The following is an 11,980-nucleotide window of genomic DNA, read 5'->3' on the forward strand; positions in this document are numbered from 1 at the left end:
GCCAGGAGTGGTGGCACATGCCTGTAATCCCGGCTACTTGAGAGGCTGAGGCAGGAGAATCATTTGAACCTGGGAGGTGGAGGTTGCAGTGAGCCAAGACCGTACCATTGCACTCCAGCCTGGGCAAAAAGAGAGAAACTCTGTCTGAAAAAAAAAAAAAAAATTATGTCATATAGTGAACTGAAGTTTTTATTATAGAAAAATCAGATTCAGATTCAGTTTCAAAAATTTTTCTTCTTTTTTTTTTTTTTTTGATATGGAGTCTCGCAGTGTTACCCAGCCTATAGTGCAGTGGCTATTCACAAGCATGATCATAGCTCACTCCAGCCTCAAACCCCCGTGCTCAAGCAATCCCCTTGGCTCAGCCTCCCAAGTAGCTGGGAACATAGGCGCATGTCACCATGTCTGGTTCAAGAGCTATCTTGAATCTACAAAAAGCTTGAATATGTGATGGGCTGTCGGGTAGAAAGCAGGTTTAAAAGAGTTTTCAATTCCTCCATTGTATAGGTTTTAGATCTAAAGGGACAAAAACTGTAACCCCATACAAAGATTTCTGGGCCAGGCACAGTGGCTCATGCCTGTAATCCCAGCACTTTGGGAGGCCAAGGTGGGAGGATCACTTGAGGCCAGGAGTTTGAGACTAGCCTGGGCAACATACTGAGATCCTGTCTCTATTCATTAAAAAAAAAAAAAAAATAAGATTTCTGTCTGAAGTAGCTGCCTTGATAAGTGATGCATTCCCCAGAACTACAGTTGCTCTGGCAAATGGGGAATGACCTTTGGCAGGGCTGTTGTCAGCAAGTTCAGTTCTGGATTGGATGCTTGCGAATTAAAATTCGAGTCGGCTTTGTTCTATTGCTTACTGTGAATATTATCAAAGATTTACTGATCTTCTCGAGAGCATCATGGTGGGTTAAAAGGAGGAAAAACGGGGTACAAAGAAGTAGAGAACCAAATTTCTTTCTTTGAAATATTTCCAGTATCCTCAGGCAAACAAGATACACAATTCAACTTAATACAATAAATATTTACTAAAGCTGACTTTGTGGTCAAGCCTAGGCTTGTTGGTAAAAATTCAAAGAGGAATTGAGACAGCCCCAAGGATCCTGGAGAGGTATATATTAGAACAAGTAGTATAAACAACAAGTATGCTAAGGGTTCAGTGAATTTTGCACTGTATGTCCCATATGAATTCAGAGGAAGGAGAAATCCTTTATTTTGAGCAGAAGCATAATTATGTATAATCAGTAGTGCCTTAGCAAATATTTTGTACACACACTTGCCCTACTAATTGCAATAAAATATGTTTATATCTTGACCTGAGGACTTGCTACAAGCAGGGTCATAGGACAGAAGCAGCAAGCAGGCACTTGCCAGACTTCAACCACAAGAAGAAAAGCCAAGACCTTCAAAGCCTTCCGGAGTGGGGACAGTAAAGGAAGGAAGACAGGGAAACAGGATGTAAGCAAAGGGGTCCTCTACTGGGCATAATGATGGGTTAAAATGATACTTTGACTAATTTGTCATTTTTTAAAATTTTGCTTTGTCATTATGTAGGAAGCTTAACAATTACTCAATCCTTTGATAAGTTCACAGCACATCCAATTTGCCTCAATTACATCTTTACTCATTCTTTTCAAGAATTTCTGGGCCAGACGCAGTGGCTCACGCCTGTAATCCCAGCACTTTGGGATGCCGAGGCGAGCGGATCACCTGAGGTCAGGAGTTTCAGATCAGCCTGGCCAACATGGCAAAACCTTGTCTCTACTAAAAATACAAAAATTAGTCGGGCATGGTGGCAGGTGCCTGTAGTCCCAGCTACTTGAGAGGCTGAGGCAGGAGAATCGCTTGAACATGGGAGGTAGAGGTTGCAATGAGCTGAGATCTTGTCACTACACTCCAGCCTGGGCGATGGAGCAAGACTCCATCTCTAAAATAAAATAAAATAAATAAAAATAAAAAAGAATTCTGTCTTCCTTAGAAAAAGAAGAAGTGAATAGGAAAGGAAGTACATTTTTTAAGACTCTACATCAGACACTTCATATACATTATCCTATTTTCTCTTGAAAATGAATATTATTATCACCTCTACTTAATCAATGCAGAAACTAATACACAAAAGTGTAATTAACTTGCCCAAGGTATATCGCTGAGAAAAAACAATTCAAACTCAGATCCATCTGGCTACAAAGCACATGGTTTTCAACTACCCTACACTGATTTCCCATTGTCTTCCGTATGTACACCTAGCTATTGATGGTGATGATGATGGTGATGAGGAGAATATTGATTGCAATATGCTGATGAACTCAATTACAGAATCAGGTTCTCACGGTTCTAGAACAGAAGCAAGACAATGTTAACAACCAACACAAGAGGGACCTGTAACACCAGACTATAGGGAAATAGAGAGTTTCTAAAGCCAGCCTGCCCACGCCTGAATCCCAGGAGACAAGCAGTCCTTGCAACACTGTTGCTGCTTCCAATACAGAGAGTTCAATATTGCATTTTAATCCTTAACTGATTTAAAAGTCAATGATTATCCTTTGATTAATTTTTTAAAAATTTTTTTATTTTTATTTTTTTTAGAGACAGGGACTTGCTGTATCACCCGGCCTGGAGTACAGGGGTGTGATCACAGCTCACTGCAACCTCAAAATCCTGGACTTGAGCAATCTTCCCACCTCAGCCTCCTGAGTAGCTGGGACTACAGATGTGTCACCAAGCCTGGCTAATTTTTTAAGTTGTCTGTAGAATCGAGGTCTTGCTATATTCCCCAAGCTAACCTGGAACTACTAGCCTCAAGTGATTCTCCCACCTCAGCCACCCAAAGTGCTGGGATTACAGGTGTGAGACACCACATCCAGCCATTTCATTAAATTTAAATGAGTCTGTTAATAAGACATTAAGAGGCTGGGCGAGGTGGCTCTTGCCTGTAATCCCAGCACTTTGGGAGGCTGATGGGGGCAGATCACTTGAGACCAGCGGTTTGAGACCGGCCTGGCCAACATGGAGAAACCCCATCTCTACTAAAAATTAAATAATTAGCCTGGCATGGTGGTGGGCACCTGTAATTCCAGCTACTTGGGAGGCTGAGGCAGGAGAATCACTTGAACCTGGGATGTGGAGGTTGCAGTGAGCCGAGATCATGCCACTGAACTCCAGCCTGAGTGACAGAGTGAGACTTTGTCTCAAAAAAAAAAAAAAAAAAAAGACTTTAAGATGGAATTTTGCATGGATTTCAACAAAACTACATGTGGCTTCATCATGTGTGACTTTATTTTTATTTTATTTCATTTAGATTTATTTATTATCTAGATTAAATACAGAAACAATTTTTATGAAAAAACATTTTTAAGTAAACAATCCAAGGCATCTATTTTGAATGGAAACAAGGAATTTTCTAATTTAATCCCAATAATAAATCCAGCATTCTCATTAAAGAAAAGATAGTCAAATAAGGTCACTATGCTCCTGGCTGAACTGTGTGTTTTCAGGAGTGGGAGAGAGTGAGAGAGGGAGAGGATCAAATATAAGAAATCCAAAGAAGAGGGGGGAAATAGAATGAGAAACAGATGGTCTCAGATTTCCAAACCGGAACTTTTTTTTCTTTCTGGGAGTTGGTTATTTACCATTTGTAATCTGAACCAAAAAGAGGAGGCAGTTACAATTGCCTTCTAGTGACAACTCACATAGCTGGTGGTGGCTGGAAGTCAGGCCAGCAACTTCCTGGAAGCAGGGTAAGGCGAGCTCCGGGCCCTTTGCCCCACCCCACATGTGGTGCGGGCTACTGTTCCTACCGCTCATGGTGCCTTCCAATTTAGGGCTTGGTTCAGGCTGACTGAGAGAATCTCTGGTCCCACGGAGCCAGCCTTGGTTTGGGCCCTGTGTGTGGTTTTGTTGTTGTCGTTGTTGTTGTTTTATTGGTTTTTGTTTTTGAGACAGAGTCTCCCTCTCTTGCCTAGGCTGGAGTGCAGCAGCGCAATCTCAGCTCACTGCAACCTCCACCTCCCAGGTTCAAGCGATTCTCCTGCCTCAGCCTCCCTAGTAGCTGGGATTACAGGCACGCACCACCACACCCGGCTAATTTTTGTATTTTTAGTAGAGACAGGGTTTCACCATGTTGCCAAGGCTGGTCTCAAACTCCCAACCTCAAGTGATCCACTCACCTTGGCTTCCCAAAGTGCTGGCATTACAGGTGTGAGCCACCGTGCCCAGCCCTGTGTGTGGTTTTTATACTCAGCCCTATCCATAGTGTGCTGAGCACAGAGGCCCCCCATCCAGAGTGTAGTAGGGTATATGGTGTGTCTTCGGTTCGAAAGAGAAGCGTTTACATCTGTCAAGTCCCACTTTCATATTTCCAGTTTGCTGCCATGACACTTTTTTCAACATATCCGAAATAAATTTAGCAAACCCCTCTCTTCCTGTCCTAAATAAGCTTCTCTTCTTGAATAACCAGTTTCTGAGAATGGCATTACCATGTTCTTAGTCCTGTAGACTCAAACATTTCTCCTTCACGTCCCATATCTAAGTTGTCTCAATCTTCTAGAAAGGGTGGATTTACTTCCAAAATATCTCTTTTACCTAATTTTTCATTTTTAACTGCACAGCCAACATCCTATTCAAACAATTTCTCAACATCAGAAGTCAGTCCTTCTATATCCCCAAAAACGTGCTGATGTTTTCCTTCAGAAATGGATACCATTTTAAAGTGAAAAAAAAAAAAAGCCTGGGTGAGGTGGCTCACACACATCATCCCAACACTTTGGGAGGCTGAGGGCACAGGATCCCTTGAGACCAGCCTGGGCAAAATAGAGAGATCCCATCTCTGTTAAATAAATAAATAAAGGGGGAAACATTCTATAGTCCTTCAATGTTGATGTAGCTCATTTTGTATTATGATATTATTTAAATATATACAAAGGCCAGGAGCAGTGACTCACGCCTGTAATCCCAGCACTTTGGGAGGCCAAAGTGGGTGAATCATCTGAGGTCGGGAGTTCAAGATCAGCCTGGCCAACATGGTGAAACCTCATCTCTACTAAAAATACAAAAATTAGCTGGGCATGGTGGCAAGCGCCTGTTATCCCCGCCACTTGGGAAGCTGAGGCAGGAGAATCACTTGAACCTGGGAGGCAGAGGTAGCAGTGAGCCGAGATTGTGCCACTGCACTCCAGTCTGGGTGACAGAGTAAAACTCTGTCTCAAAAAAAAAAAAAAGGCCAGGCGCAGTGGCTCACGCCTGTAATCCCAGCACTTTGGGAGGCCGAGGCAGGCAGATCATGAGGTCAGGAGTTTGAGACCAGCCTGACCAACACAGTGAAACCCTGTCTCTACTAAAAATACAAAAAATTAGCTGGGCGTGGTGGTGGGCGCCTGTAATCCCAGCTACCCGGGAGACTAAGGTAGGAGAATTTCTTGAACCTGGGAGGTGGAGGTTGCAGTGAGCCAAGATCTCGTCATTGCACTCCAGCCTGGGCGACAGTGCGAGACTCAATCTCAAAAAAATAAATAAATAAATAAAAATTTAAAAAATAATAAAAAGGCTGGGTGCAGTGGCTCACGCCTGTAATCCCAGCACTTTGGGAGGCCGAGGCAGGCAGATCACAAGGTCAGGAGTTCGAGACTAGCCTAGCCAACATGGTGAAACCCCATCTCTACTAAAAATATCAAAAATTAGCCTGGGGTGGTGGCAGGCGCCTGCAATCCCAGCTACTCAGGGGCTGAGGCAGGAGAATCGTTTGAACCCAGGAGGCAGAGGTTGCAGTGAGCCAAGATCATGCCACTGCACTCCAGCCTGGGCAGCAGAGGGAAATTCCATCTCAAAAAAAAAAAGAAAGAAAATTTAAAAAAGAAAAATTAAGCATACACAAAAGTAAGGCGAATGGCACCATGAATCTCTTTGTACCCTTCACCAAGCTATAGCAACAATCAATTCCTGGACAATCCTCCATCTATATCCTCAGCCACTTCTCTCTAGTCACTACCCCACTGGACTATCTTGAAGCAAGTCCCAGATTCCATGTTAGCTCATATACAAATATTTCAGCATGTGTCTCTAAAAAATAAGAAGTCCTTTTAAAGCACAACCACGATAACATTTTTATTTATTTTATTTTATTTTATTTTATTTTTGAGATGGAGTCTTGCTCTGTCACCCAGGCTAGAGTGCAGTGGTGTGATCTCGGCTCACTGCAACCTCTGCCTCCTGGCTTCAAGTAATTCCTGCCTCAGCCTCCCAAGTGGCTGGGATTATAGGCATATGCCACAACACCTGGCTAATTTTTTTTTTTTTTTTTTTTTTGTATTTTTAGTAGAGACGAGATTTTACATGTTGGTCAGGCTGGTCTTGAACTCCTGACCTCAAGTGATCCACCTGTCTTGGCCTCCCAAAGTACTGGGATTACAGGCATGAACCATCGTGCCCAGCCCCACAAAATGCTATTTAAAGTGGACTGATTTCTGGATAGTTTAGCTCACATTTGTTCTACTGGGCTCCAGGTCATAGAGTGAGTTTTCCAATTCTGTCCTTTTATCTGGGAGAAAGGAAAGCACTACCACAGTGGGGCCTGGACTGGACTGAGAATGAGAGCCAGACACCTTCATTTAACAACCATTTGTGAGGAAGCTGGCCCGATGGGAGGGGATGATAATCTTCTATATTCTGCCACTCCCTTAGCGGGTTCTCTCCCTCCTCCTGTACTCTGCCATTTCCCTCCAGAGTATCCATCAACCCACGCCATCCCCACCAGCTGCTGCTCTTCTTATGACCACGAAACACTTCCCACTTCACATCCTTCCACAGATGTACAAGTGCAAAAGCATCACCACAACAAGAAGCAGTTAAAGAAGTCAATCCCTCTCTCGTCTCCATCCTTTTTGTCTTCTCTCCTCTCTCTCACCCTTCCCTTCCTCTGTCCCTCCTCCACTCCTGCCTTGGGAATACAGCATGCCTTTTATTTATTATTAATATTGAGACCAAGTCTTGTTCTGTCGCGCAGGTGGAGTGCAGTGGTTTGATGTTGGCTCATTGCAACCTCCACCTCCCAGGCTCAAGCGATCCTCCAGCCTCAGCCTCCTAAGTAGTGTGTGCCACCACAACTGGCTAATTTTTATTTTATTTTATTTTTAGATGGAGTTTTGCTCTTGTTGCCCAGGCTGGAGTGCAATGGCTTGATCTCGGCTTAGCGCAACCTCCGCCTCCTGGGTTCAAGTGATTCTCCTGCCTCAGCCTCCCAAGTAGCTGGGATTACAGGTATGTACCATCATGCCCGGCTAATTCTGTATTTTTAGTAGAGATGGGGTTTCACCATGTTGGCCAGGCTGGTCTCAAACTCCTGAAACTAAGTGATCTACCCGCCTTGGCCTCCCAAAGGGCTAGGATTACAGGAGTGAACCACTGCATCCGGCCAGCTTGCCTTTTAAACCCCTTCAGACTAACAGCAAAGGACAACAATTAGGGGTTTCTTGAACTGGCTTCTGTCCCCTCTGATGGGCCCAGGAGATTCGAAGTTGTCAAGAATTTCAAGATATTCACTTATTTTCATTCCTTACAGATCATTTCTATGAAACTAGCTCCAGCTCTCATTGTGTAGTTGTTACCCCTGGGATATTAACAATAGGAAACGAGCTGTCCTCCCCAGGTTTTAATGAGTAGAAATAAGAAAACTCAGGGATTTGGAGGTAGATGAGCCTGGACTGTATTTTCACCTGTACCTATTTTGTTTTCCCTTTTTCTTTCCCCCCTCCCATTCTAATTCCAGTATTACTGGTAGTTAGCAAGTTAGCTAGACCCAAGCCCATTGTAAGAATGACTTCTCCTTTTAGCAAGCAAGTCCCTGCTAGGGACAGTCCAACTTTAAATATTGCATCTTATTGGCAGGTGACATGAGCTGAGGTTTGCTTCAGAAAATATGGTGGCTTCATTTTTAAGTGGCCGCACACCTTCCCCAGGGACCTAGTAAGGCCTGTTTCACACCTGTTGTTTCTTAAGGAAGAACGCCAGCCAGACTGCAGCCATCTTGTCTTTATTTTTATAGTGTGTGCTTAACACCTCATGAGAGCTTGTAGGGGCTCCAGCAATGTTGAGGCTAACAAGATGAAAGACACCTCAACAAACATCCCCAGTCGGAACCCTAATGACATCCTTTCCCTCAGGGTGTTCTCACCTGGCAGTGGAGACAGGCAACTACCTTGAATATAGATGTTGTCACTTTAGCCATGATCATTAAAAGCGATTCCCAATTTCTTCATCTATGAAATGGCAACAGTACTGCCACCTGCCTAGGACTATTGATGTTATAACTGTTAAGCCCCACACACGAGAGCTATTCCAAAGCCAGTCCAGTTTCAGGCTCATCAACCCTGCATAATGAATGAGGAAATAAAGGAATGTATGCATGAGTGGATGATTAAATGAATACAATGGTTTATTTTCAGTATAAATGGAGGGATGCACTAGCTCAAAGTTTGTAGGATTTTGCAGTCTGCAATGTACTTTTTTTTTTTTTTTTTTTTTTTTTTTTAACATTTGAAGACTGGGTCAGCCGGGTGTGATGGCTCACACCTTTAATCCCACACTCCAGCACTTTGGGAGGCAGAGGCGGGAGGATCACTTGAGCTCAGGAGTTTGAGACTAACCTGGGCAATATAGCGAGACCATCTTTAAAAAATAAAATAAAATAAAAAGGCCAGGTCTTCCTTTGTTCCCCAGGCTGGTCTCAAACTCCTGGCTTCAAGCGATCCTCCCGCCTCGGCCTCCCAAACTGCTGGGATTTCCAGGCATGAGCCATTACACTCAGCATTTATGTAGCATTTAAAAAAATCTTTTTGCAGACCAGGAATATGAGATTCAGAATTGCTTAAAGTGAACTAGGTCAGAAGTAGAAGAATCAGAACTTGAACTCAGGTCTTTTCCAGCTAAGCCTGGCATCACTGTTATTTTCATCTGGTATGTCTGCCTCCTGCTGAACACTCAGACCTCAGCTTAAATATCGCCTCCCTGCTGCCAGCCTTCCCTTCCAGCCCAGCTAAGGTGCCCTTTTTCCCTTCACTCTCTTTCTCATTCACCTGTTTTATTTTCTTCATTTATCACTACCATGATTTGACGTCATTTCATTTTTTGAGTTGAAGTCCGCAAGGTATTCTATGTGTCGGTTTCTGTGTGGGACTTGACCTCCATTATTTAATAACATAATCACACAGCCTTATGAAGATAGTCTCTTATCTCTGTTTTACCTATACAGAAACTGAAGTTTGTAGAGTTTAAGTTAATTTCCAAGTTTATTTTTTTATTTTTATTTTTTTTGAGACGGAGTTTTGCTGTTATTGCCCAGGCTAGAGTGCAATGGCACGATCTCGGCTCACCGCAACCTCTGCCTCCCAGGTTCAAGCGATTCTTCTGCCTCAGCCTCCCGAGTAGCTGGGATTACAGGCATGTGTCACCTCGCCCGGCTAATTTTTGTATTTTTAGTAGAGACGGGGTTTCTCCATGTTGGTCAGGCTAGTCTCTAACTCCTGACCTCAGGTAATCCACCCATCTCGGCCTCCCAAAGTGCTGGGATTACAGGCGTGAGCCTCCACGCCCGGCAATTTCCAAGTTTAAACAGCAGTAACAGTGTTACTCTAAGTAGAAAGGCTCTGATATTTCATTGCAATGACCACACTTTTAAATGCTGTGCTAGCCTCCTAAAAGTGTTATTTGATTACCTTTCAATGTACGGTTTTATTTTATTTTTTCAGAATTGATACATAGTGTCTACATCTCTTTTTTTGTTTTGTTTTTGAGACAAGGTCTGGTTCTGTCACCCAGGCTGGAGTGCAGTGGTATGATATCACTGCAACCTCTGTCTCCCAGGCTCAAGGGATTCTTCCACCTCTTGATCCTGTCACCTCAGCCTCTCGAGTAGCTGAGACTGTAGACACGTGCCACCATGCCTGTCTGAATTTTGTATATTTTGGCAGGTAGAGTCAGAGTTTCGCCATGTTGTCCAGGCTGGTCTTGAACTCCTGGGCTCAAGCAATCCACCTGCCTTGGCCTCCCCAAGTGCTGGAATTACAGGAGTGAGCCACTGCTCCCAGCCCTACAACATCTCTTAAGAAAATTGGTGATATCCTGTTATCTACTGATTTCAGAATGATTGAGAATGATCTAAATCAATGATATATCTGATTGCTACAATAAAGGAATAATTCAAGTTTATTTTTCAGACTAACGGAGACAAGCAGCAGTCTGGGCTTCATTAATATCTGGCTTGAGCCGGACGCGGTGGCTCATGCCTGTAAATCCAGCACTTTGGGAGGCCAAGACAGGCGGATCACGAGGTCAGGAGATCGAGACCATCCTGTCTAACATGGTGAAACCCCCGTCTCTACTAAAAATACAAAAAATTAGCCGGGCGTGGTGGCAGGTGCCTGTAGTCCCAGCTACTCGGGAGGCTGAGGCAGGAGAATGGCATGAACCCGGGAGGTGAAGCTTGCAGTGAGCTGAGATCGCGCCACTGCACTCCAGCCTGGGCGACAGAGGGAGACTCCGTCTCAAACAAACAAAAATCTGGCTTGAAAATGATTGTTCTTATTCTTCTCAACAAATGTCACTGAAGACCATTTCAGCAAGATCACGTGCTAACTGATCAGGAAAAGGAGATAGCCCAGATGTGTATTTGGGGATGAAAGGACTATTGACCATCACGTATCAAGAAAATAGTAGAGTTGACTACAAATTACTGGAGATGGAAGACAACAGTGGAAAGAGTGTGGATTTCAGCTTCTGGTACTTACTAACTGTGTTTGGGTAAATCTTACCTGAGTCTTGCTTTTCTCATCTGTAAAATGAGAAAAATGAAACTTTAGTTACAGGGATGTTATAAGGATTAAATGAAATAATTCATATAAACAACCTGATATGCACTTGGTGATAAGTTAACTTTATCTTTTTTATTTTATTATTTTTTAAGACAGAGTCTCACTCTGTTGCCCAGGCTGGAGTGCAGTGGCACAATCTCAGCTCACTGCAACCTCCACCTCTCGAGTTCAAGCCATTCTCCTGCCTCAGCCTCCCGAGTAGCTGGGACTACAGGCACGCGCCATCACGCCCAGCTAATTTTTGTATTTTTAGTAGAGACAGGGTTTCACCATGTTGGCCAGGCTGGTCTCGAACTCCTGACCTCAAATGATCCTCCAGCCTTGGCCTTCCAAAGTGCTGGGATTACAGGCGTAAGCCACCGTGTCCAGATGGTGACAAGTTAACTTTAGTGTCTTCCCACTATCTCTTGTTCATAACAATTTACTAGTCCATATATGAGATGTGATTATGAAATAAAGAACAAGATCGATATTTCATGTAACTATACTGAAATGGAAACATCTAAATCCCTGCCATCCCCAGCATAGCAGTACATCTTGGGAAGCTACCCACTTGGCCTAACTCCACTCACTGTGTTTGCTCAAAACATTTTTGGAATGCTTCTCTCTGCCAGTCAGAGCCCCATGCAGAAGACATTCACAGGAAATGAAATCAATGATTTACTATTCATCTGCCATAGACTGTTACTCATCCTGAACAAGTGAATGAGTGATTATTTTCAAAACAGACGAACAGATAAGAGCAAGCCACAACCCTCACACCACTTCACAGAGTGGCCATTCAGCACTCAGACCAAGTATCCCTCAGCTTCCCAGAACTTTTTCCAGATATGCTCAGAGAAGCACTTGTTGGCAACTTCACCAGGAGCCACTTTCTAAATGGGGAAGTGATTGGTTCTGAGGAACAGCATGGATTAGTCACAGGAGGCGAGGGATGGTGACATTCCTGAAAACAGAGCGGACCAGAAATAGAATTACACATGTCTAGGGCACTCTTTTCTCTAGAGAAAGGTTTAAAAACACTGGCTCTAATGAGGGGTGGGTGGTATGTAACACGGGTAATGTGGGAGAGAGGCAAACCCATTTCAGGGAAAAGCACTTCCCTAGAGACGTTCTCA

This window comes from Pongo pygmaeus, chromosome 9 (assembly GCF_028885625.2).
Source record: "Pongo pygmaeus isolate AG05252 chromosome 9, NHGRI_mPonPyg2-v2.0_pri, whole genome shotgun sequence".
In the NCBI taxonomy this organism is placed as follows: domain Eukaryota; kingdom Metazoa; phylum Chordata; class Mammalia; order Primates; family Hominidae; genus Pongo; species Pongo pygmaeus.